This window comes from Rattus norvegicus, chromosome 2 (genome assembly GCF_021556685.1).
Source record: "Rattus norvegicus strain SHRSP/BbbUtx chromosome 2, alternate assembly SHRSP_T2T, whole genome shotgun sequence".
Lineage (NCBI taxonomy): Eukaryota > Metazoa > Chordata > Mammalia > Rodentia > Muridae > Rattus > Rattus norvegicus.
In genome coordinates this window covers 95,741,617-95,769,212 of record NC_141535.1, presented here as the reverse complement: position 1 = coordinate 95,769,212, position 27,596 = coordinate 95,741,617, and positions in this window count along the sequence as shown.

Below are 27,596 nucleotides of genomic sequence, written 5' to 3'. Positions count from 1 at the left end.
AGATATTTGTACTACAAAGCATGCCCTAAACCCAGAGCAAACTTTAGCTACAGGTCAATAGAGCTATAATATTGGAAGCAATACTTAAGAATTGATAAGTGGCATTAGACTTCTGTTAATATTGTAACTCAGACAAACTACATCTGGAATTCAGAAAAGTATTTTCTAGAGTTCCTGGAGAATTCCAGCAGCAAGGGGAAGAGCTCAAATTCACCACGTTTTTCTCAGGGACCTCCTATTTTTATTTTTCAAAAGCTATTGGTCTTTTAGATAGCTACCTCATACACTTCTCGTCAATGTAAGAAGTACGTTTTTTATAAGTTCCTACCCACAAGGAAGGAGACATTCTGCCCACAATTATCCCATTTGTTTGAATATCAATATACCACAAGGACATATAATTAAGTGTGCTCTGTGAAAAGCTAGGCAATCTCATAAGTTGGTTTAAGAACCACATTACTAAGGACACTCCACACCTCTTAATGAGCCTTCCCCTCCATACCACACATTTCAGCATTATCATCTCCCACACTGCAATTTCGTTAACTAAAATCAAATAATCTTTAGCTTGATATGTTATTGGACTGTTTATGTTTATATGCTACTGGAATATTTAATATATCTAAATATAATCGTATAAATGATGTGATTTTTCTCTCAAAAGGCATTTAGACACTAATATTATGCCTCGTTTTTTCTATAAATAAAGTAGACGCATATATTTATTTCTAATGGAATCATGTTTGTAATTTCTGAAATGATTATACATAATAAATGTTTATATTTTCAATTTAATAATATTACAATGACTTGCTTTACAATGTACTTTAATAGAAACAAACTCTCCTCAAAATTGTAGATTTGAATTTTTCTCTAATAATACTGTGTCCTAAATATTTCCAAGTGACTAAGTATGAAATTCTGCTTTACTATAGCTTTAATATGATTCTCTGGTTACTAGCAAAGTTAAGAATACATTATATTTTTATTCATTTTATAATTTACAGATTTATTGGCATCATGCTAATTTTCTATGGTTTCTTTTATATCCTCTTTGGGAACATTTTCCCTAAAATATAAATTGGATTTTTTAAGGTAAAAGCTTTTATAACACCTGTAAAAGAAGAGGAAAAATAAAATACATGTATTCATCAACAATGAAGCAATCAAGACAATATATCATGGAAAAGGCAAACAAGCTTCTGAAATGCCTGAGTATCACTCATGAAAGCAAGCAATAGCAAATCAGCTTCCACATATATTCTCAGTATTCAACACCACCATATTTTTACACATTATTTTAGCAATCATCACCCTCTAAAATTTGCATAGCTAAGATTGATGCCTAAATAATAAAATCTACTAAGTTTAGGAGCAGGTAAGAAGAATCCCAGAAGAATAATCAATGAAAAACACAGTTTAAGATTCACAGTTCCTGGGATCTAGAGAGAAGGCACAGTCATTAGGAGCACAGGCTCTTCTTCCAGAGAACCCTGGTTCAATTCCCATTACCCATATGCATGCAAATGTCTGTAACTCAAATTCCAGAGGATAGACACTCTCACACAGGCACACATATAAGCAAAACAACAATGCACATAAGATAATAACGATGATGATATTAATAATAATAAATTCCAGGCTTCCCAACAAAGGAATGACCCCTTATGAGTCATATGTGGACATTGCCCTGTTAGGGATATTAATTTACAAGGAAATTTTAAAGAATGGGTGTTCATCATATTTCATTGTCAGGGTCTCTCTTCTTTGTTTAGGTATTATCCTAAATACAGTCTTATCAGCTATAAACACCACTGTTTCACTCTTCTTCTGACATTCATAATTCGTTGCCAACAAATATCAATTTCTAATCATTTATAGGCACTGCCTTTCATGTGGAAAAGTTAAATTTCAATTTATTTATTCTCTTATAGATGATAGTTCTCTGCGCTTTAGATCTGTTTACTTTGACTTGTAAAAGTTTCATTTCTATTGGGTTATCTATAAGCAATGACTTAAGTACCAGAACCTGAATTTGCTGTTCCTTGTGTTTCTGCTTGGTATTTACTTCAGTTACATATTCAAACATGATTAACTAAGCTAGAAATATATGTGAGGAGCTAAGGTAAAAATGGTCCCTTCCAGAACAGCTTGTCTACATTTCTGCTACAGTTACAACATTCTAAAAGACTGTGACTACTAAAATTTAACTTTGGGGTTTTCAATTTCTTTGGGGACAGAGACTGTAGAAATTAGAATCATGGAGTGATGTGAAGCAAGCAATCATAAGGGTTTCATTCTGCGAAGCTACTTTCCACCTTCCCAGGTGTCACCCAGTGCCTATGAATCTTTGCATTGTTTGGATGGGTGGGTTGTTAAACAGTTGGTTGGCTGGTTGGTGTTGTGTTGTCTTTGTAGATGCTGTGATCCTCAACTCAGGGTCTTATGCAAATCAGAAAACAAAGTACATTGCCACTTTGTTTCATCTTCAGCTCAGGTTTTATTGAAACCAGCCAAGGTTCTCTGCATAGCCTAGGCTGGTGTCTTTATTTGAGTTTCTCTGGCTGTGAAGAAACACTATATCCACTGTAACTCTTAAAAAGGAAAACATTTAATTGGAGGTGGCTTACCGATTCAACGGTTTAATCTAGTGTCATCATGACAGGAAGCATGGCATGAGCAGGCACATGTGGTACTAGAAAGGAGCCTACAGGCGCCCTCTACATCTGGATCACAGGGCACCAGGGACAGAGAAAAGGAGGGGTGGAGAGGGAAAGCGAGGGGGGTAGCGAGCACTGGGCCTGGCTTGAGTATCTGAAACCTCAAAGCCCATCCTCAGTGACACACTTTCTAAAACAAAGCTACACCTACTGCAAAAAGGCCACATCTCCTGTAATGTCACTTCCCTGTGAGCTGACATTTGAAACTGTGAGTCTGCCGGTTCTATTCTAATTCAAACTCCCACAACTGCCTTCAAACCGATAATCTTCCTACTTCCAAATGCTTCCTACTTCCAAATCCAAGGGTTACAGTGTTCTTGCTACATTAGGCTATGACTGATTTCTGACCATATTTGCAGCCTTCAGATTAAGAGGGGTTTTTTTTGTTTTTGGTTTTGGTTTTTTAGATACAGTTTCTCTTATTTCCACAAGCCAAAGACTTTATATACAAATTTCTATTCAGCTTCAGCATGTTTTGTTTTGTTTTTTCTCACAGAGCTGAAAGAAGAGTCCCAGATTACAAGTCGCCTTACAATTAAGTTCTTCTGAATCACTGATGGAAAATAAGCTAATCTGTGAATATGAATGTTCTATAAGAACATTTATTTACGTCATTGAAATCAGAATAAAGAAAAAGGAAAAACACAAAAATAAATAACTTCTTAAATTTCTCACTACTTTAAATATAAAGGAACTACACAGATATAATAAATTTTTCTAGATGTGCCTCAATTTTATTTTGAAGTAAAACATGTTAACAACATTAATAAATTTGAATCACAGCTAATTGAAAAGTAGAGAATTATTCATGCATTCTTTCAATTAGAATAAACTGACTCAAAATTAAATATTATATTCCATGCTTCATACTAGAGATTCAAAGATAAATTATATGATTTAAAACACTTATATTGAGGTCAATACTAGAATTATGCCTTTTAAAATAGGGTTTACTATGACTATGCTATTGATAATGCCATCTAGTTCTATAAACATTTATTGAGCACCAAGTAAAAATACTATAGTGAAAAATAAGGGAGTAAAATGGAATAATTATGAGAAATCTGCTTTATTACCTACCAACAATGTATATCTAAAAAAGAATTGGCTCACCTGGCATGTTATCCCTGCCTTTCATCTTGATTTTGATTATTTATTAATCCTTAACAAAAAGATCAATATATTGTGAAATCATTTATATTCCCTCAATATTGTGAAATAAAAGAATATTATGGAAGTACTATTAAATAAAGAAGTACCAGATGGAACTATGATATTTAGAGATGAACTATGTCTCTCTCATTTCCTGAACTTCATGGAGCAAGTAGATATAATAGTATTTCTTTCCAAATGAATAGAATTATTTTAAAATTGTTGAAGAATCTCAATACAGCCAATGAAAAGAATTATTATTCCCCTTGTCTATCCGTGGAAAGTGCATGGTAATTGGTACCCTTCATATCAGTGGTTTTGGAATTTCTCCAACTGCATTAGCAATTGGTCATCTTAATTGTGTGGTCCATTAGCTGAAATCTGCATCACAAAGCTATCATGTAAGATTTTTGCCAATTCTGATCCACTCATCATAAGGTCAAAGATTTCTTACTCATTGTGAAAGAAAACTAAATATATTAAGTCAAAGTATTTTGGTTCATTAAATAAACAAGCTCAAGTAAGTCATTGTCCTACATACAAAAAACCATTCCACAGACAATGCTTCTAGTGCTTTCAAACCATTTTATAATGCAAAAGTAGTTATGTTCAAGGTCTGGAAACCTTCAAAGAGTTGGAAAAGCCTATAACAATCCTTGATTCTATTATCTGTGGTATATGTGCTGGTCCACAGTGTTGATGCATGTCTCAGTCGAACTGATAATAATCATTAGTATGATTCTAAATAAATGTAGAATCAAAGTCAACTTCATGGTTAAAGAAAATCTACAGGACAGAAGCATCCTGGTACCTTAACAGAAGCTACATGGCCTTATTTGCTTAAGCAAAATTCTTATGTAGATGTATTTAGATGACAAATATTTAGAATGTCAATTCCACATTCATTCCTTTATTCAATCAGATTTTAATATTTCTCAGGGCCTATTATGCTTTCCATGTTGCTACACCAAGACAAGAAAACAAAACACTATTCTCTTAAGATTTTTGTGACCTCATTTATTCATTTTTCAATGAACTTGATGTAAATTTTTCAAAATATGTGAGACCGTATTTCCCCATTTTCTTCCAGATGATATAGCAAGTCACTACTCATAATCCCTGTTGAAATCCAAAAACTACATGTGTCTATATCTCAAATTTTATTGACTTGGCCAAAATACTGAATTAAGTTAAAATACGGGGATGTCAATCCAGCATTATTCTAAATCCTATGTATTTTCACAAAGTACATAGGTAAGTACCAAGTACATATTAGAAGATTTGAAAACTATAGCCACTGGCTCTCTCTTTCAAAGAAAATGGTAAGTTTGTGTATGTTTCATATCTTTCTCAGATCCTCCCCCTAATATCCCCAGAGAATTCTAAATGTATAACCAAATTCTTACAGTAGCTAAGCTCCTCCATTTTGTGTCTAGTTTGCTCTAAATTATGTTTTACTCAACCTAAGAGTTTTAGTTTTTTTCTTTCCCCATTGACACAATCAACTGCCATGATAAAAATAATGTGAAGGAGAAAACCACCTAATTTATTCACAATTTTAAGTTACTTTTTATCTTTGAATATCAGAGGTACTTGAGATAACAGGAACTCAGAGTAATTATAATACATCCACAATAAAAATACGAAAGCAATTAATGCATGCATGCCAGCACTCAGTTTGCCCTCTCCTTGTATACAGTCAAAGATCCCATGTTAGAGGTTCTGATAAGAGTCCTTCTTTAAGAAATATGGCTCTTCACAAATCATTAAACTTAATAATGACAAACTCTGACAGATGGTGTCTTGGTTAGTGTTTCTATTGCTGCAACAAAATACCATAACCAAAAAGCAAGTTGGGGAGCAAAGGGTTAATTTATCTTATACTTCCACATTATAGTCCAATATGGCAGGAAGTCAGAACAGGAATTAAAACAGGGCTGGAACCCAGAGGTAGGAACTGATACAGAGGCCATAGACAGGTGCCGCTCACTGACTTGCTTTACATAGCTTGCTAAGCTTGCTTTTTATAGGACCCAGGACTACCAGTCCAGCGATGGCACCACACAATAAACTGTACCCTCTCCCATTGATCACTAATTGAGAAAATTCCTAAAAGCTGGATCTCATGGATGCATTTCCTGAACTGGGGCTCCTTCCTCTTTGATAACTTAACATTTACCTTAAGTGGACACACAATGACTGTCAATACAGATGGCAAACTTAATATTGACAATCCTTTCTATGTTTGCTCAGAAGGCTATCTCTTAGGTGTCAACTTGACAATTAATCTACCTGTTGTTAAGGTGATAATCAACTGCATCACATTTTAGTCACGGTCTTCCACTTTTTGTCTCGTAAGTTCATGACTATTTTGTATTATAACATACATTCAGTGTAACTTTAAACATTGGCAGAGTAATTTAAGATTCCAACCCTTAAAAGGTTCAAAGACTCATAACTGTCACACCCCATCAAACAACATAGTAATGGAACATTAAAAATTCTTATTTCAAAAGAAATGAACTGGTCACAAGAACCAGTTCCACCAAAATAGAACAAAACTCAAGGAGGTTTCAAAAACACAAAATCTTTCAGCTTTTCACCTGATATCTGGAGCTCACACTGGAATTCTATATTGCCCAAAAAGGCTTTGGTAGCCCTCCCCAGCAAGCTCTGCCTGAGATAGCCCTACTTCAAGTTTACAGCTTTTGTCAGGGTACATTCCATGACCCTAATATCCCCAATACACTCTGGTCTCCATTGTAACTGAGTCTTTACCTTCATAGATTTATACAATGACATCTCCTGATTCCTTGCAGAGACTCTGATTTTCCCTCATATTACCTGGCCTCAGCTTCTTTGTGGTCCATTCAATCATGCATCCTCCCTGACTTCAAGATCAGGAGTAGGTTGAAATTGCCATGTTCTGTAGCCAGCTTGAGATGTAGCACAGGCCCATTGGAATGCAACTCTATCAGTTTGTGTATAGTGACACTTGTGAAGCATTTTCTTGGCAGCTGTTTCCAAGGCACAGGAAGCCCTTTCAGCCTAGATTTTCCTTCTTCAAATGAGCCTAAATTGTCATAATACACAACCATCGATGTATGGGATATGACCTAAAACAGCTCTCATATTGGCTCAGCACATCACAGGAGGCTTCTTTTCGGGCTTAGTGATGATTGCTTTAAAGTTTGCAGAAGGTTTCTTAACACAGGCCTGAATGCTTTCCTGTTGGAAATTCCTCTTCACAATCAAATCAATCCATTATCTCTCAAATCATCTTCACTCAAGGTCTGAGGATACAGGGAAAATACAGCCATGTTCTTTGCCAAAATAAGCCACTAGTAGCCCTAGTAGATCCTGACAGAACCCTTGTTCCACTCTGAAATCTCAGGAGCTGGGTATCCAATGTCAGTGTTTCTCTCAGTATTCTTGTTTGTCATGTTCTTCCCCACAACCTAGAATGGTTGGTGAAACTCTGCTCATAGCATTTAATGACTATTCTATCTCAAAGTTCCAAAATCCTCATTCTTCCTGCAAACAGTTCTAAACCCCTGTGAATTTATCACAGCAATAAATTCACTTCTTGACATCAATTTCTGTCTTAGTTTCTTGTCCTGTTGCTGCAGTAAAACGTCCCTAAAAACAAACTTAAAAAAGGAGGGGATGGTTTAAATAAGAATCTCATGTTAGAAACCATCATTGGAGAGAAGCCATCCGCTTGAACATGAATCAGTGGTTCACATTCTAGCCACAGTCAAGAACAAAGAGAAAACTGAGTGAATGCATGACAGCTACTGCTCATCTTGTTTTCCACATTTACAGTCCAAAATCTCCTGCTCAGGAAATGGTCCCACCCAGAATCAAGAGGGATCATCCCACTCCAATGAACGTTACCCATGACATGTGCTTTCATATCAGCATTTATTCTGAACCTCTCATCTGAATGTTACCTCCTTTTGATAAATGGTGGTGAACATAGTGAGTTAGCCTACTTTTCTTGAATTCTACATAACACCTTTGATCTGAATACATAATTGTACATTAACTGTCTCTATGCCTTGAACAAAATAAATAATTCAAAAACTTTAATATTTCACATACATCTTTCTTATTGCATTCTAAGCATCCACAGCACATCTTACACTGTTCTGTGTTATTGTACTTTATATATTTGATTAAATATGAAGACTACCCTTTGTCTCAATTCTTTTAAAAACTATATCTTACTGGATTCATTCTGCCTTACTGCACTAAATGTACTTTCTTATATTCTTCCTCATTAGAATCAGTTGCATTTGTAGAGCCTGAGACTTATTTCAAGAGACTCTCAGCCTCTTAGCTCATCCTCCCTTTTAGTGGGTCAAGGCTTGGAATCAAATCTCTTGTGTTGGAAGCTTTAGAGATGATACTACTTAAGTCAAATTATTTTATGCAACTCTGGCTGGCTGGACAGAGAAATGAGGCAGTTTCCTGGAATGAACTGTTTAGATGGATTAGCCCTATGGTGTTCAATCTACTTCCTAATCCTATTAGTCCCAGGGAACAGAGATAAAAGGACCAGTAGAGTGATGTGGCTATGTCCTGGCCTGGTTATTGCAAGCCAGGCTCTGTGAGTGGTGACTTCTTTGTGATCTGCAGAAAAGCAGCTGGTGAGGAGGCCTTCCAATAAGGATGCACTACCACAAAGACAAAGCGAAGTGAATCCTATTTCTATACTTCTTAAACAGGAATCAAAGGTTTACTCCAAAAAATATTGGAAAGTATTGGAAGTATCTTCTATGGCCCTAAAAATTAGATAAGTGAGAACATGAAAGTAGTAGAAGTTTTAAAGATCAATATTTTTAAATGAAAATGATAGGGTTACTATTAATTATGGCATCATGATTGTTTAGTTCTATAGTCATTTCTCTGGGTTTCTAGAGCAAGGAACTACATGTATTCAAAGAATTTGAGTTTTATTCCCACAATGTATTGCAGAAGTGACTGGCAATAAGCAACCCTGAGATTCTAAGATATACTCCTTTTTACAAGGTTCCCATAATTCCCTTCATGAAACTAATTTCCTGTTTTAAATTGTGCAGTGGATTCCACAATGTCTTCTATTTTTTCCGATCTGAACTTCAACAAAAAGTTAAAAACTTAAAATGGTTGTGGTCAGAGAAAAATGTCTTACTCAAATGAGTGTGTGCTGTGTTCTATGCACCAAGACTGTTATTTTCACTGGTGTTATATTGTGCCTTTTAATATCCCAGGTTTTATATTTTGATTAACTCATATGCTGTAGGGATTTTAAATTTAGAATCAGAAGATTATGGCTCTGTGTGCAAAAAAGCACCTTCTCCCTCCTCATCACTGAGGTACCTCCAGTTACTTCTACCTTCCCGGTATACTGACATATTACAATAGTCAGAAAGAATCTATTCCTTTCCTTCTCAAGATTTGATATGTGTATTTTTATTATATGTAGGTATGGTAAGGAAATGACAAACAAGGAAAGAACTCCAGCCAAGTTCAATTTCTTAATTGTTGAATCACCAAATGCCCCATCATGTGCATGGATGACTCACAGATATTTGAACCACTAAATATTAATATCCTACCCAGTTAATATTCTATCTTCTATATATTTTAACATCACCCAAGATCATGTGCAGTTAGAGCAGAAAATATGTGTGGAGTTTCATGGGGAAAGTCTGGTGGGCCTTGCTTCGCATTCATTAAGTGAGGGGATGTTAACACAGTTCCATAACATAGACTTCATTGTATCTGTATTGTTCTGCTATTTCCTTGCATTGACCATGGGTCAAGGTCTTCTCCATGTGAGTAAGCAGCTCTGTTTTATGATAAAGCGGAGTGTGGCAATCTAAAAGAAAATGACTATGTTTCGATATTAGTCATGTGCAATTAACAAGAAACCCCCAAACCATCAACAGATAACAAAAATCTACAAGTATATAATCAAATGTAGAGAATGAAAATACAAATATATTCAGGAAATTAGGAACTAAAGATAGAGAATAAAAGAAATCAAGTAAGAACTCAGCTAAGCTGGTTATAAGCAGATGTATTCTTCATATCATTCTATTTGTAGCTGGAAGAATTCTGAACTCTTAAACCCAGAAATTAATTCATGGCTAATGAATGAACACAGTGCTGACTCTGGTTTCATCAAGTTCATATTGATTCATGTAGCGTTTTGGTAGCCTATAGTAAGGGTACTCAACAGCATCTCTCTTGGATTCTAATACATGGTTGACACTCCCATATTGAGTGCAAACCTTCTATACCCATCTGTAATTAATTTGGACCCAGTTTCTTCTACCTTTACTTTCTTTTGGTGTCCATCACCTGATCATCACGTTGAACCCTATTCCCGATTATAAATTGTATTCTAAAGAGAAAGATGTATTTGAGCTGAAGCTTTCAGAAGTCAGTGTTCTCGTGGTCCCTTTGTTCTGAGTGTCTAGAGAGGGAGGACTACATGGTAAGGAGCAGATAGCATAGCAATTCTGCTCACTTGCTGCTGGCCAGAAAGCAGAGGACAGAGAAAGGAGACAACATTTCAAAATTGCCCCAGAGGTCCTGACTTGTGATAGAACTTACTCCAAATGTCTCCACCCTCTCTCAGTTCTATGTTGCCCCAGTGATGCCATCAACTTAAGGAAAACCTTTGAATACATGCTCTTCACAAAGACAATCAAAGTCAAACCCATAATACACTAAACATCTGATTGTTCAAAAAGGCTTTTTAAGGCTTAGCCAACTTACTTTTCACAAACTAGCCAGTGAGTTTCTATACTAAATGAATCTTTTTTTTAAAGATTTATTTATTTACTATGTCTATGTGTGTACACTGTAGCTGCCTTCAGACACACCAGAACAGGGCATTGGATCCCATTACAGATGGTTGTGAGCCACCATGTGGTTGCTGGGAATCGAACTCAGGACCTCTGGAAGAGCAGTCAGTGCTCTTAACCGCTGAGCCATCTCTCCAGTCGCTACTAAATGAATCTTAATAGCATGAATAATCTCTTCATAATCACAAAAGATTCAGTTCATCCCTGAGAAATGATTCTGTACTGTCAGGTTTTGAGTTATATCTCAAAGACACAAATGCTGCTTCTAGCAGAATATGTGTAGCAAGTAATCTTTGTGGATAGGCTTTGCAGTATAATACTGAGTATATATTTTATGAGCGAACTCATACCTTTACAGGAAATCCTTTTGGTTTCACCATTGAGTATGCTGGTAACTATATTCTTGTCACATGGTATTTATGATGTAAATCCTCCTATTAATTAATTACAAAACAAATTGATTTGCATTTAAAAATTAGCCTTGCCTACAAAATATAAATACAATTTTATAATGGTATATAACATTTTAATGTGCTTTTGAAGTCAATTTACTACTATGTTATTAATAGAATCAAATGAAAGACCCAGAAATAAACCCACATATTTATGGACACTTGATATTTGATGATAAAGCCAAACCCATACAATGGGAGCATCTTCAAGAAATGGTGCTGTTCTAAGAATCCAAAAGATCAATATTTATGCACAAAACTCAAGTCCTAGCGAATCAAAGACCTCAAAATAAAGCTAGATATATTCATCTCATAGAGGAGAAAGTAGGAAATATCTCATAGGGGAAATTTTCCTCAACAGAACACCAATGGCTCAGGCTCTAAGATCAATGATTGATAAACAGGACCTCATGAAACTGCTTCTGTAAGACAAGGGACACTGTCAATAGGACCTACAGATTGGGAAAAGATCTTCACTAACCATTCATTCAATAGAGGGCTAATATCCAAAAATATATGAAGAATTCAAGAAGTTAGACTCAAAAAACAAACAAAAAACAAAAAACAAAAAAACAAAAACAAAAACCCGATTAAAAACTGGGTTAGACAGCTAAACAGAATTCTCAAAAGAGGAATCTTGAATGGCCAAAAAGCACTTAAAGAACTGTTCAAAGTCCTTAGTCCATTAGAAATGCAAATTAGAACAACTCTGAATGGCTAAGATCAAACATTCAAGGTAGTGGAGCTGTTTGGAATGAGATAGGAAGTGTGGATTTGTTGGAGGAGGTGTCACTAGAGGCAAATTTAAAAGTTTTTAAAGCCCAAACCATTCCCAGTTAGCTTTTGGTTCAAGAAATAATTCGTCAGTTACTGCTCCTGTGCCATAACTGCCTTTCTGTGGCCATACACCCTACCATGATGGTCAGGTACTCACCCTCTAAAATTATAAGCAACAAATAAACTATTCTTCAAAAGAAGCTCAAGAGAGCACATGCTGACAAGGATGTGGAGCAAGGGGAGCTCTCCTTCCTTGCTGTTGGAAGTCCAAATGTGTACAACACTTTGGAAATAAATTTGGCAGTTTCTCAGAAAACTGAGACTACTTCTACCTCAAGACCCAGCTATCCCACCCCTTGGTATATACTCAAAATATGCACCACCATCCCACAAAGATACTCGTTCAACTATGTTCATAGCAGCTTTATTCAAAATAGCCAGAAACTGGGGGGAAAAAAAAACCTAGATGTCTTTTAACTGATAAAGAAAATATGGTGCATCTACACAATGAGATACTATTCAGCTATTAAAAATCAAGATATCATGAATTTTCCAGACAAATGGATGGAACTTGAGACTGTCAACCTGAGTGAGGCAACCAGTCCCAAAAAGACATGCATGATATGTGCTCACTTATAAGTGGCTATTAGCCATAAAATCCAGGATACACAGTCACAAAGAAGCTTAAAAAGAAGGAAAGCACAAATGATGATTGAATCTCACCTAGAAGGGAGAATAATCATAAGGGGCAGATGGAGAGAGGGAACTGGAAAGGAGAGGTAACAGGGAGAAGAATGGGGTGTAGGGTTAGGATCAGATGTGGGAAAAACAAGAGAGATGGCTAGATGGCCATTGAAATGAATGGAAATCCGCAGCTGACAGGTGTTGGGAGGTGGGAGACATCTCCAGATGAGACTGAGACTGGGGATAAGAAAGGCACCCAAGAATCAATGGGGATGACCTTAGCTGTGATTCACTACATTGGAGATATGGGCCCTGAAGCAGTGACCTCAGGCAGTCAGACAGGAAGCCCACCAACCCAACCACAAAACTTTCAACCCAAAACTTACCCTGTCTACAAAATATGCAGGCACAGAGGATAGAACAGAAACTGAGGAAACAGCCATCCCATGTGCAAGCACCAATCCTTGACACTATTAATGACGTTCTCTTAGGCTTGCAGACAGGAATATTGCTATCCTCTGAGAGGCTTCACCCAGAAGCTGACTAAGACAGGTACAGATACCCACAGTGAAACAGTGGAGCTTGGGGAGTATTATAGAAGAATAGGAGGAAGGATTACAGGCTTCAAAAGGTATAGGAACTCCACAGAAGACAAAGATAATCAACTAACCTGGACCCTTGGACTCCCAGAATCTGAATCAGCAACCAAAGAACATACACAGGCTGGACCTAGGCCTCCCTTCATATAAACAGCAGAAGGTTAGCTTGGTCTTCACGGGGGCGCTGAACAACTGGCCCAAAGGCTATTCCAAATGCTGTTGTCTATAAATGGAATATGTTCTTTCAGCTGTGTTGCCTTGTCTGACCTGTGGGAAAGGATGCACCTAGCCTCACAGAGAGTTGAAGTGCTAGGGTGGAGTGATATCCATGCAGGTCCCACCTGCTAAGAGAAGAAGAGGAGGGGGTGAGGATTGAGGGAGGAGGATGAATGGGAGGGAAGAGATGAGCAGAATGATAAGTGAATAAGTAAAAAATGAAATAAAATTTTAAAACAACGACAAAGAATTTTTGCAAATACATTCATCAAAACTTCTTTTGTTTTTTCTCTTTTCTTCTGCTCCTCTTCTCTTCTTCTTTTCCTCGCCACTATTTTTGCTTTTCCACATATTCCTGCTTGGACACAATGGCAGAGTGTTGGTAGGTTTGTCAAATGAATTGAATTTTTTTCCTTCACTTCAACATGTTTTGGAAAATTTTGACAATGATCCTAAGAATCTTCAGCACATCAATCAGGTCCAATCCATTTCTTCATGAGATATTTTGAGTTAGTGGTTCACTCTTTTATCATTATTAATGAATCAATTCAGATTTTCTATTCATGACTTAGTGTTGGTACAGTATGTTTCTAATAAGGTATTAATTTTCTCAGCTTACATGACTAATTTTTACATCTTTGTTAATTGTTATCTTGTATGACCTTTCTATCTCTGGTATATAAATTGCAGTATGTCCATTTTATTTCTGATTTTGGCTTCTCTCCTTATTATAGGCTACACAAGGGCTGGTCAACTTTTTATTTTCAAAACAGCAACTCATAGCATCCTTTACAGTCTTCCTAGTCTACATTTTGCTTCTGCTGTGGATTTCTATACCTATATTTGATTTGTTAGTATTTTTTCTGTTCCTGTGTAGTGCAAAACCTGGTGTAACGATGTGATAATTCTATCTTTTGTTCATATAGGTGTGCACACCACAAGCCATCTTCTTCTCTCATCTTGAATTGTACTTGTGGAGACTATGTTCTTATTCAACCTCAATTCATTTTTAAGTTCCCATTGTTATTCTTTTAGCTCATGTTTGGAAAGAATTCTGTTATTTTAATACATTGTGACTGTTTCTATTTTTTGTTATTAGTTTCTAGCTTCATTGTAGTGATGTGATAGACTTGATAATATTTCAGTATTCTTGAATTGGTTTTGTTTTGTGTATCCAATTATTTTCCTCGGATGAATGATCTGCTTTAGAATATTCTATACACACAAACTTGATGTATATCCTGAGTCTCCCTCTTTCTCGGCTTGTGGTGTTTCTATCATTAGTCTGCTTGATGTGTAGTGATGTTCAAGCTGGTAATATCTGTAGGTTTTCTGCCTGGATGGACTATCTATTATAGAAAACAGGGCACTGATGTTGCCTCGAATTATTCTATTGCTACTTCTCTCCTTGATTCTATTGTTACTTACTTTATACATCTGTGTGCTCTGATATTAGAAACATATACATATTGGTTTGGTCATATGCTCTTAGTGATTTTTCCCTTTATCATTGCCTGAGAACCTTTAGTCTCATCGCGGTTTTCCCCATAGCCTATGTTATCTGATATAGCACCTTCACATCTACTCCCTTTGCTTCAGCATTTGCCTTTACCATTCCTTCACCCCTAGCCCATGGAAGTCCCTTAAGATAAAATGAGCCTCTTTTAGGCAGTACACATTAAGATATATTTAGTGTATTTTGTATGAAATATTTACATGAAAGTAATTATTGATAAATAGTGCTTTGTTCTTGCCATCTTTGATTGTTTTGTCTTTTTTCTCTCTTCCTTTGCAACTGATAATTTATAAAATGTAATTTTTGAATATAGACTAATCTCTTTGCTTTCAGTCGATAGAGCATCTTGGGTGAAAATATCTATATTAAGCTGACAATAGCTGGACATTAGCTACACGTGAAATTCTGCCTTCAATTTTTCCTCACACTTCATTTTTGGCTCTTAATGTCACAGTTTACCTATTTTATGTTGTGCTTTTGTGATTACATGATTGAGGCATAGGTATTTTTATGATTTTTGTCATAGCATTATGTTTTGCAGGTAAAGCCCCATCTTAACAGTACATTCAAAACAGTCAACATTTTAATCTAGGCAGGAGGATTATCATTAATATGATCGCTAGGATACTGTAATAGTATTAGCAGTACTTTTAAAAAGATACTCTTTTCTGTATCTGTACAATTTCTGTACCTCAGTCACGATTACCTCAGTTCTTCATGGGTAACAGCTAGCAGGGTGTCTTCTACAAAATATACCTTCAAAGGTAAATAAATGTTAAGTAATGACCATAGAAAATACCAATTCAAAATGCACAATTCTAATACTTTTTTCCCTGTGAACAGAGAATGGAAAAATAATTTGGGGAACCAATTTATCTTCCTTAAAGTGAATACCACTGTGTTTCATGTCTTTAATCCTGATAGTTTACATTATTTTCAGTGAACACTCAACAACACAAAACAAAAACCCTAATGGGCACCGTATTGTTCATAGAGAAATCTGAAAGAAAGAAAATGTGAGGATTAATGTCCTTCATCTTCATTTCTGACAGGCACTGTTCACGTTTGGATTGTCTGGTCAACATTTGGGTCCAATTCCTAGTTTCCAAATCATGGTGTGTAGCGTTCTAAGTCAGTTCCCTGGGAGAGCTTTAGGGGCAACTTTTCCACAGGTTTTCTCAATTAGAGATGCATCTCGCTCTTTGCTCACATCACCCACATCTGCTCATAAGAGATGAATAATGGGACGCACATGTGCTGACTTGCGATCCATTTCAGCCTTTGCAGGTGCAAATGCAAGTTTTAAGGTGCAAAGTGGAGCCACAAATGTTGCAGGCTGTGCAGCTGAAGTTCTGGGCCTTCGTCACATCTAAGTAACTCTTTAGTACCACAATTACATGATAGTTTTATGTGTCATAAATGTAGACTGAACTGGTACGTTTTAGCAAATGAGACATTATTTACAGACAATAAAATGTAACTGATTTTCTCCATATCTTCTGTTTGCTAAAGCAGTATTCTCATATTGTAATACAAACTTTATATCAGTGATTTTCAAGGGAAACTTTTACAAAACAAGAGAGAAGATGAGATACTTTTGTTTAAATAATCAATTTAGAGAATCTATGCTGATACTTACACCACAGTCAGGATATGTTCTTGCAGCTGTGTTATCTTTCCAGCAGAAAAGCTAAGTGAATGCTCGATTACAAGGAATAGTAGAAGCCCTTATGGTACAATAATCCCCTATTTCTTATTTTCAGATTAGTAGGCATTTAGAGTGCTGCTTTTCAACAGATGTACATTGTTAATTTCATTTTTTAATTAAGATTTTTAAATTATGCACATTAGCAGTAATTAGGTCACTGTATTCCTTTTCACTAGTCAGGGTAAGTGTGTGCAAGTGGAAGGATGTTGGTTAAGTTGTCTGTGGTCCTGAGCTTCTGGGATGCTGGATCGTGAGGTATCTAAACAATGACCTATGCAACCAGACTTCTTACATAGAGTTAGTTAAATGCAATAATCTCTTTGTCTTCTGATGTCTAACTGTATTTCAATTTTGTTTATTTTCTTGCAAAGGAAAACTACTTTTTTCTCTATTCTGATAGAAAAGAATATGTAGCGCCTGGTTGAGGATCTAGGGAAACCTGGTTGCACTAAACAACACAACACCCACATTACAGAGGAATGCACTTGTTTTCTTTTTACAAAGCAATAAGGAGAGTTGCCCAATTACGGGAACATATTATGTTTAAAGTGGTAGAAATGAGTATAACTTTAGCTGAGAATTCATTAAAAAAAAACAAACAAACAAGTGTTATCTAGCAAGTCTTATTTGGAATATTATTGTGTGATGATGGAGGGTTTCCAAGGCCAAAGAAAAGGATTAAGAAGGTTATTTCTTTTTATGTTTCATGTTTGAATATGTTCCTCTCTTCTCATCAAGCCCAAGCAGAAAGAAGGACACGCTAAGCCTTCTTTACACTTTCCTCCTGTTATAATACCTCATGCCCGGCCTTCCTTGTTCTGATTACCCAAATCCTGCCCATTTTTCAAAGTACAGTTCAAATCCTGCTTTCTTGTAAAACGTTCTTTGACCATTTCATCTGGAAGCAATCTTTCTTTCTTTAAACTTCCACAAGCCCTATTTTCCGTACCACTCATTTACTATATATTATTTACTGTCCGGTACATGTAATGTTTTCAGAAATGTTGAAGCCATAGTAGAGGTTTTTTTTATTACTTTGTACACAAAAGAAATTTTTATTTTTAAAGTAAAATAGGCCTATGACTTTTTATTATCCTTTATGGATTCCAAATCTAGTTTGTTAGATTACACACTACATCATTACAGCAAAATGAAACTCTGAGGTAATGCTTACTGTAATCCAGATATTGTTTTGAAGGCATTGAATTAGGTAAATGCCTAAATACTGTATACACGTTATGGTTTTAGTAAGAGATTTCATGTACGAATGTAGATTTGTGCATTTTTCTAAGCATCCCTATATTTATGTATATGTAAATATATGTAGGTACTGTATATAGACATGTACATTTAAGTGTAAATAAACTTACTTGATTGAATTAAAAACTTATTAAAACACGTTTAATATGCATACATACATGAACTGCTAAGAATTTATATGTTACTGAACTTATATTTATGTTATAACTTTTTCTCTTGCAAAGAGTAAGGGTTTGGGTTATAAAAACAAAACACAATTTTTTGTGTTTTCCATCTTTAAATAAGAAAGGAAATTTATGACAGTTAAAAAGAATCTATACACTTAACAGATCACACAACTAAATTATTTCTCTAAATTTTGAACACTCTTCTGGTTAATTCAGTAAACAAAAGCCAGCTTAATTTTTTTTGTTAAAAAAAAAAGCATTGTGTAGGCCAGAAAACAAAATAAAAAAACATATTTGACAGTTATATCTGGATTCTAGTACACACCAATCCCCAGTTTCTATAAGAACCAAGCCCCCTTGAAATTCATTTTCTTAATTGGGAGATTAAGGCTTCCAATTTGATGGATAGCAGTATTTCATTTGATTTTCAAAGTTGTTTTTATGATTGCTCATTTCCAAGCTAACCTACTCAAGTGTACTTGAGGAAACACGTGTTATCAGCTTCCAAAATAGTATGATTTGATTTTAATGAAATCTTGGAAAATTTTCAACTTACCAGTAATTGATAAAGATAAAAAATGAAAATATATTATCAATGTTTCTGCCTAGTGCAGATATAGATTTTTCTCTCATTTCCATCATTGTAAACTTGTAAGCATACTAGAGTCTAGCCATGGAAATGAAAATCTGAATCAATACATCCAAATTTTTGCAATTTTATGACTTTCCTCACATGGAATCACCCCAAGTGTTCAATAACATGACCATAATTGTGTCTCACTACACACAACAGAACTTTGAATGCCACAACATACACAGAAACAATTGATAAATATGCAATTCTAAATTTTAAATAATCAGAATAATTCATGTATTTGTATTCTTAGAAAAAAAACCACATATATTCTATTCAGTGGGCAGTGTGCTTTCTCTTCACACACCTTTTAATTATCTAGTAAGTGTATTTCATACTGTATGACTCTATCAAATCCAATCATATTGACATCTTTTTGGTTGTCAAGCCAATATTTCTATTCACAGCAAAGGGTTTTGATTGACATCTATCTTTAAAAATTCATATTCTCAGATGAAAAGACAAGAATATAGTTCCACTCCTGTATCACTAGCAACAATAACAAGAAAAAGACACACTTAAACTTAATTTTTTTCAAGTAGAGTTGACCTAAAAAAAAACTGATTTTGACCTTCATTTGTAAATTTTTTCTCTGATATCTCTTATTTCCAGTCTTCTGAAAGTTCTTTTTATATCTAATTAATCAAAAACTTCACAGCCTTAGTCTAGACATAATGACAATACCAGAACTAATGTATTGGTGTAACTGTCTGTCTATCTAGCTATCTATATGTTCCCATCTACTAAGCCATCCATCATATGTAAATGCTGGTCCAGTTAAGGATTGATCTTAGAGAGAATCCCACGATGCCTCATATATGAATGTTAATATTCATGTACCTATTTGTTTATGTGCGTATGAATGTTTTGCCTGCAAACACATATGTGAACCACATTTATGCAATGCCTGAAAAGGTCAGAAGCAGTCAATGGGCCCCCTGAAGCTAGAGTTATTAATGGTTTTTGAGCCATAATATAAATTTTGGGAATAAAATTCAGGTCCTGAATGAGATCTTAATCGCTGAACCGCCTCTTCAGTCCCATGTATGTTGATTTAGAAGAGTAAAAGCTAATACACACTACACACAATATCTAACAGCTATGATATCCAGATATCGAGAGACAAACACCATGCCTTAAACAGCCAAAAACTGTACTCAGTAGAAAACTTTACAAAAAAAAAAAAAACCTAGTTGATAAACAAAACTGATCTCTGTAAAATGGTAAGACTTGAAAGTGAAAAAAATTATAATTCCCAAATTGACCTCCAGTTTCAGAAATAATAGAAGAAAGAGAATAGTTAAGCTGACAAGCCCACGATTTCATAGGGGCTTAGAGCATTCATTCCACTTCTCATGAGGTTTGGTGATGGGAAGCACAGCAAGGAGGAGTGACACACAGTACTATGAAGTACAAATACTCTTCCAAATACATACGCAGGCTGAACTGCCATCACCAGGTACACTGAAGGAGACCTCATTTGGTTGGTAGTAGTCAAAAGACAGAGGGAAATGTGGTGGATGGGAAAGAGGAGAGAATGTCAACACTGGCTTCACACAGCACTGGGAAGAGATCCAGAAACCAAGACAACTAAAAAGAAATGACTCAGTGGTACATTGTAAACTCTTTATGGTGCTGTGTATCATCACACGGGATTAGAAAACTAAATACTACTGTCAAAAGAGTCTTTATATTTCACAAGATGAAGAACCCAAATGCATATTATAAAGGTCATTTAGCCAAACGTGCTCTGCCCATGGATTTATACAGAAACATTTGTGATGTGTTTAGATTTTTCTATCCCAAAGCATCTTTTGAGATTTTTATTCGCTAATATTAAAGGCCTTTAAATGGTCCCCTGTTTGTTATTAACTGTTTCTACATATGTCAAGTTTTTCTCAATCTGAATTATAAATACTTCTGAAAAAATGGCATTTAACGTTAATTTAATTCTCTCTAAATGTGCCACAGACATATGGGCATTTCATGCTTGGAGTTTCCTCCATAGCAGTGGATTCAATTGATCAGAAGCATTATATCTCATTTACCAATGAGCAATACAGAACTACAGCTGAGCTGGCTGCCACTGACCTTAAACAAGATTAATTATGTTGTCAAATTAGATTCTAAAATTTATACTCTATAAGAATCCAGAAAAAAATTTAAGACTTAACATCAAAGGACATTTTAAATATATTTCTATATCATTTCCCTTTTATAGTAGATTTCTTATTAACAAACAGCCAAACCTATGTCATTCAATCAGAAGCAATTTAATTGTTACACACAGATATTTTTCGCTGTAAAACAGGGAGATGAATTAGTAATTGGACATCGGAAAGGTGATACAATAATTGAATAAAAAGAGACAAAAAGTATTTCATATAAAGAAAGCCTAGAGGCTTGTTTCTAAGCTTAGCAAGAGACCGGCTAAACACAGCATCAACTTTCTCTCTCTCGATTTATAGAAAAGGCGTACATATTCAACTGCCTTCACTGGACGCTTCCTTTTCTTTTCTCTTGTTTTACTTAAGTGTAATTCAGAGAGTAAATGAGAAGATGAATGGGTCTGATTTCCTACCCTTTAGTGCCATCGTGAGGCCAAAACAACAAAATACTAAGGAAGGCAAATTTACAGACTAGCCTATGGCTATGATATTTCCTTTTCATTCGAAATATAATTACTCAGAGAGTGGGTTTATTTCAGAAATATAATTGCCTTCTCATTCAATTGTAATCCTACATCCAACAAATTATAACTTGTATGCCTAAATATAAGACTTATAAGACCCTGAAATTTTAGCCAACTGTTAAATTAAAATTTCCGGAATTTGAATCAATAACACATGTATATTTGGCGTCATGTCATCAACTACCTGAAGCTTTGCAGAAATAGCATTGTCAGAGTGCTTTACCTCAACAATATTTCAGTTTCTATCCATTCATACTTCACTCTATGGTATCATATTGTAACAAACATACAGTATGATATACAGCCTCTGGGACTTCTCAGAGCAGTGACACCACCACAGGTAAGTGTGCCATTAGGGAATGAAACAGTGTTCCAGAGGAAGGATGTCAATCAAAATGATTGATCGACAGCTAAGAGCTTTAGACTCAGGTGAATTCAAAGCATTAGAATCAATCAAGTAACTTCATATTTGATTTGAAATCTTCATCACAAACTACATCCCAAACGTTGAAATGATTTATTTCAAATCTCAACCATATGTGTGTTTGTGTTGTTGTTGTTGTTGTTGCTGCTGCTGCTGCTGTTGTTGTTGTTTTCGTTGTTCTCTCATCCATGAATTTATCAGTATGTAATTGGATTCTTTCCATCATTAAGTCTTCCATCACAAGTAAATCAATTAAGTTGAAAACGTTCATTATTTGTTTATTGCTTTTAAGTTCACATATTTTATCTGAATAGCTAGTTTTTTATTTTCAAAAATCTCTAAAATGATATCTTTTCATTATTTCTTAAATCTGATGTCTTCCCACTGGCTTTCAAACTCTGGGTAGTCATTTCTCACTTTACCCTCATGACTTTCAGAAACTAAATATCCTGGCAGTTTTCTCTGTAAAATAGAAGCATCCTGCAAGGGATAAAAAGTTAACACTATGCATAGGTCTTGCTTGCCAGGGCTGTTCTTGAAAAGCCACAGAGGTGAGAAAGAATAACACTATTGACAAGATTTTTATCTGCATTTTTATTCGTCTTATTTGTTTCTCTGACCATTTATATTCACATATCCAAAACAGACATCATTGGTTGCAGATATAGCCAAGGCAGCAAAAATTGTGCTCTTTTCCTACTATCTCAGAAACAGAGTTGAATTAGAGAAACAGGAATGGTCTCAACTGGCTCACGGCTAGTGACATAAGAACCTCTTCTTGGCTTGGCCTACAACAAAAATTAATATAATCACAGATTCATCAGGGGGATGCTGTGGGTATATATTGCCATATTTGGTCCCTGTTACACAGTTCAATATGGATAATTTTCTTCAATGCCTATCCCAGGGAAGTAAAAACAAGAAGAAGAGTATCAAATGCCCCTCTTGCCATTGGGAGTTAGCAAGAAGAAGACAGTTTCTACCAAAAACAACAAAACCGAAACAAAACAAAAACCCCTCACAGGTCCCCATATGAAACAACCACTTCTGAAAGAAATGTCTAAGCCTTACAAAGAAAACAATTTAGTCACCTTTAAGCTCTTTCTGACAAGGCAAAACTACTTTGACAATTGTATCGCACTCTATATTCAACTATGTATTATAATTCTATTCATTTCATGTGATAAGGTCTCTTTTAGTTACCACATGGTATCTTACTTTTACTTCACTGCATTAGTTATAGTTGTACGGAAAGATAGAAACACTGAAAATATACATATATTCAATATACATATATATGTACCAGATATCAATAATGTCTAATTATGAATATCATAATTATGACTTTGACTGCTTTTATATACATACAAATTATAAGCTAACTATAAATCAATTATCTATAAATCTATACATTGGCTCGGGGAATTGTGAAGGTAGAGATACCTTATGATTTGCAAGCTGGAGACTTAGAAAAACCTTTGTAAGAATTTCATTTGTTTCTGAAGACAGGAGACCTGGAGGCAGAGGTGGTGTAAGTCTCAGCCTGAGTCTAAAGTTCAAAGATCAGTGGAGCCAATGGAAAAAGACAGATAATGCTGGATGAGTGAGGGCCAGCTCAGAAAAGGACAACCAATTTGTCTTCTTCCAGGTTTTAGTTCCATTTGATCCCTAACTATATTGCTTGATGATAATCTGTATAAGGTCTAAGAACTCAAATGTTTACCTCTTTTATAATAACCTTAGAAGGTCCATATTGTGTACCAAGACTATAATTATAGCATTTTGGTAGCTGAACCAAGGATAATATATGTTTCAGACTTGTATGTCCTGCATAAGACTGTCCCCAGAAAAGGGGAACAAGAATACCCTTGGCAGGGAAGAGAGAGGCAAAGATTAAAACAGAGACTGAAGGAACACCCATTCAGAGCCTGCCCCACATGTGGCCCATACATATACAGCCACCCAATTAGACAACATGGATGAAGCAAAGAAGTGCAGACTGACAGGAGCCGGATGTAGATCGCTCCTGAGAGACACAGCCAGAATACAGCAAATACAGAGGCGAATGCCAGCAGCAAACCACTGAACTGAGAATAGGACCCCCGTTGAAGGAATCAGAGAAAGAACTGGAAGATCTTGAAGGGGCTCGAGACCCCATATGTACAACAATGCTAAGCAACCAGAGCTTCCAGGGACTAAGCCACTACCTAAAGACTATACATGGACTGACCCTGGACTCTGACCTCATAGGTAGCAATGAATATCCTAGTAAGAGCACCAGTGGAAGGAGAAGCCCTGGGTCCTGCTAAGACTGAACCCCCAGTGAACTAGACTGGTGGGGGGAGGGCGGCAATGGGGGCGGTTGGGAGGGGAACACCCATAAGGAAGGGGAGGGGGGAGGGGGATGTTTGCCCGGATACCGGGAAAGGGAATAACACTCGAAATGTATATAAGAAATACTCAAGTTAATAAAAATAAATAAATAAATAAATAAATAACTTAATCTCTTTAAAACATAAAAAAAGACTGTCCCCAGACAAAAGATTTACAGATAAATTCAGAAGCAATGTTACATTGGACAACTCCACAACTCTTCTGGAGATGGGTTGATCCATAAAATTAACCATGATATATTTGATATACTTTGGGGATAAAATCAATCTTAGGAGTCAACTAAGTATGCAGTCATCTGATATAGTTGCAATCTAAAACTGAGTTTAATTTATAACAGAAAATAATGCACATGGCATGGTACAGACCATGAGAATACAGAATGTATACCGGGACGTTGCCATCAGCAGGAAGCCAACACTAAGCCCTGGACATTGGAGAAAATGGGTGTGCCATTCACTATAAGAGAAACTCAGAAGCTGCCAGTGTCGTGCAGTATAAGGTGGAATCATGATGCTCCTGAAAGAGTTGAGACTGACGTCACCAGTAGGAAGCTACAACTGAACCTGCTGCCTTTTCTCTGCCTTCAGTCTCAGGTCAATAACTTGTCTCATGCCGACTTATTCGCTATCTTTAGTAAGGAGACCTGGGCTGAGAATACAGCTCTCAGTCAGTCAGATTGGAGCTGCTGGTGCAGGGATACGTGGTTCTGACACGCTGTAATCAAGAACAACTCCTTTACTAATACTGCTTTTTGCCATATAAAAGCTGAGGTATTCTTTCTTTTGACGCCACATGAAGTTGCCGTGGAAATAAGCTTAACCTAAATTAGTTTTTCATTTTATTCTCTGCTAGAGAAGAAAGCACAGCTCTCACCAGGGACAGGGGCATCATTTCTAATGCGGAATGAGGAGTTCTCATTTTAGTAAGTCAGGAACAGTCAAAATCTCAAAACTCAGGTCACTTTATTTAGGCAAATACACCTATGAATTACATCATAGAGGTCTTTACTCATTAAGTTATAATTTTAACATTTCATATTAAGAAAGCATATTCATGTTTAGTGGACTATATAACTATCTATATAACCTGTTAACTAAATCATAAAATAGTACTATCAAAACAATCATTGATTTTTACTATTATCATTATAAGACTCATGTAAAGACAAGAGGGCAAATATTTTCTAAATATAACCAATTTACTGTAACATCTTGTTTCATAACGTTTGCTTAGCATATGTAAATTTTGAACAATCTAAAGATTCTGTGGTTTGATGGTAAGCAGTCTGAAAATATAAAGCAAAAGCCAACAGCAAGCTAATCCTCTGGATTATCAGTTCATTAAATGAAAAACACGCCAAGCCACGATTATTGTTGCATGTCCATGTTAGGTCTATCTATACCTGAGGATAATAAAGGAAGCATATTAAGTGTTTTTAGGGCATCAGCCAGGGCAGTCAACATTTTAGTGGTAATAGACAATTTATATCCTCTGATCTCAGCACATGGCATTTTTTTTGTCACTATCATTCATTTGTTCACAGGGGTATTTTTTAAAATTCTTTTTAGTTTTATAATTGCTTGCCTTCATGTCTTCATGTTCTTTGTTGAACAAAGTTAATGATAATAAAAATTTAAGTAATCCATTGGATCACCATGGCCTGGGACAAGTTTAGTATCATAAAAATTGCACGTGAAGCTCTTGATGATCTTCCTGTCCCACACACATCTCACTGTTCCTTCTTTCCCATTTTTACTGCTTCATTATCAAATTTCACACAGATCTCAAGACATGCCATGTTAATTACTTTGAACATGTTGTTCCTTCTTGCTGGAATGGCCTTATCTGCAGTAAATCTTCTGGATGAGTACGCTTCATTCTTGGACACCTCTGGGAATTACTGGTTCTTTAAGAAGTCCCCCGTGTATTGTTGTCATCCCTCCATAGATCACTGTGCAGTAGGTTTACTCATTAACTCACAACACTTTCAGGGAGTGTCTTAAAGGCACAGGCTGCATATGTATCACTGCTTGGGCATGATAGATGCTAACAATGGGAAATGTATATTTCTAGCTCCCAAAGAAGTGCATTTGAGCTGAAAGGAGGATGATACATAACAAATGTCTTTTTGATGGTTTGCTGTAGGTCAAACATTCAAACTTATGAAATAAAGGTTTTTGCCTATAGCTTAGATAGAAAGTAAGAATAGAAATCCTCTGAATCTGGCATTAGCACATCAAGCAAGCAAACGTGATGAGTCTAGTCACATGATTGTTATGCTATTTTCCTTGATGAAACTTGAAGCTGGTGCTGCTTTCACAGCAGTAACTGCATGTGAAGTTGCCAACCACCTCTTCTCTGAATCTGTGACACACGAATTTTCCAGATCAAGAAGTGTTCATTGAATGATGACAGATTTCTTACGATACTCAAAATTCCCTGACAAAAATCACAAAATAATGAAGAAAAGGCCATGGTAACAAATACATACTAGCAAAGAACCATCAGTGTGCTTGAACAATGAAGGAGATACAATCACATTACATAACATGACAAAAAAAGTGAAGCCTGCCCCCTCCAGATAAGTGGACACAGAAAAGTAGACACCAGGGTTTGATACTGAGTTTTACAAGATTCCACCTGGTTATTCATCATTAAGTGTGAGGAAATTACATGAGATTGGAGAAAGAACTATCCTACACAACCTAAAGGTAATTTTTTAATACCCTTAGCCTATCATAGTGGTAAGCACCTATGACTCCTGGTGCAGAGGAAACAGAAGCACAGACTGATCCAAAGTCTAAGAAGAAGCCTGAGTAATGCCCTCCATCTTATTTCAAATGTTTTAAGTTCACATAACCTTAAAAAATAAATTTTACTCACTATTCAAAGTAGGAATTTTTGGGACTTCTCAATGATGGGCAAAGATTGAAAGGGATTTCATTTAAAATACTTCAAAATTAGTCCTCGCCTAAATACCACTCTGCTTTTATATTACAAAATGATATTCCAAAGATCCAACTGTTACAAAGTGACTTACCCATTACTGTGAGCAAGCTTATGGACACAGAAATATAGGCATGAAAGCTCTTCACTGCTCAATAGCCAAATTCATGCCTGGAAGTCAACCAAACTTTACCAGGGAAATGATTAGACAGAAAGAAGTAAAATTCCAAAACTGTAATAACAACAATTATAAATCTACATATTCTTTTACTTCTTTATTTTTAAAGGAAAGGGAGTTTCCTACTTTTCTGGAGGGATACAGTCTTCACAGAATGGGAGGCATGACATGGCAGAAGAAACACTAAGCTAGTTGATAATATTTTTATTCACACATG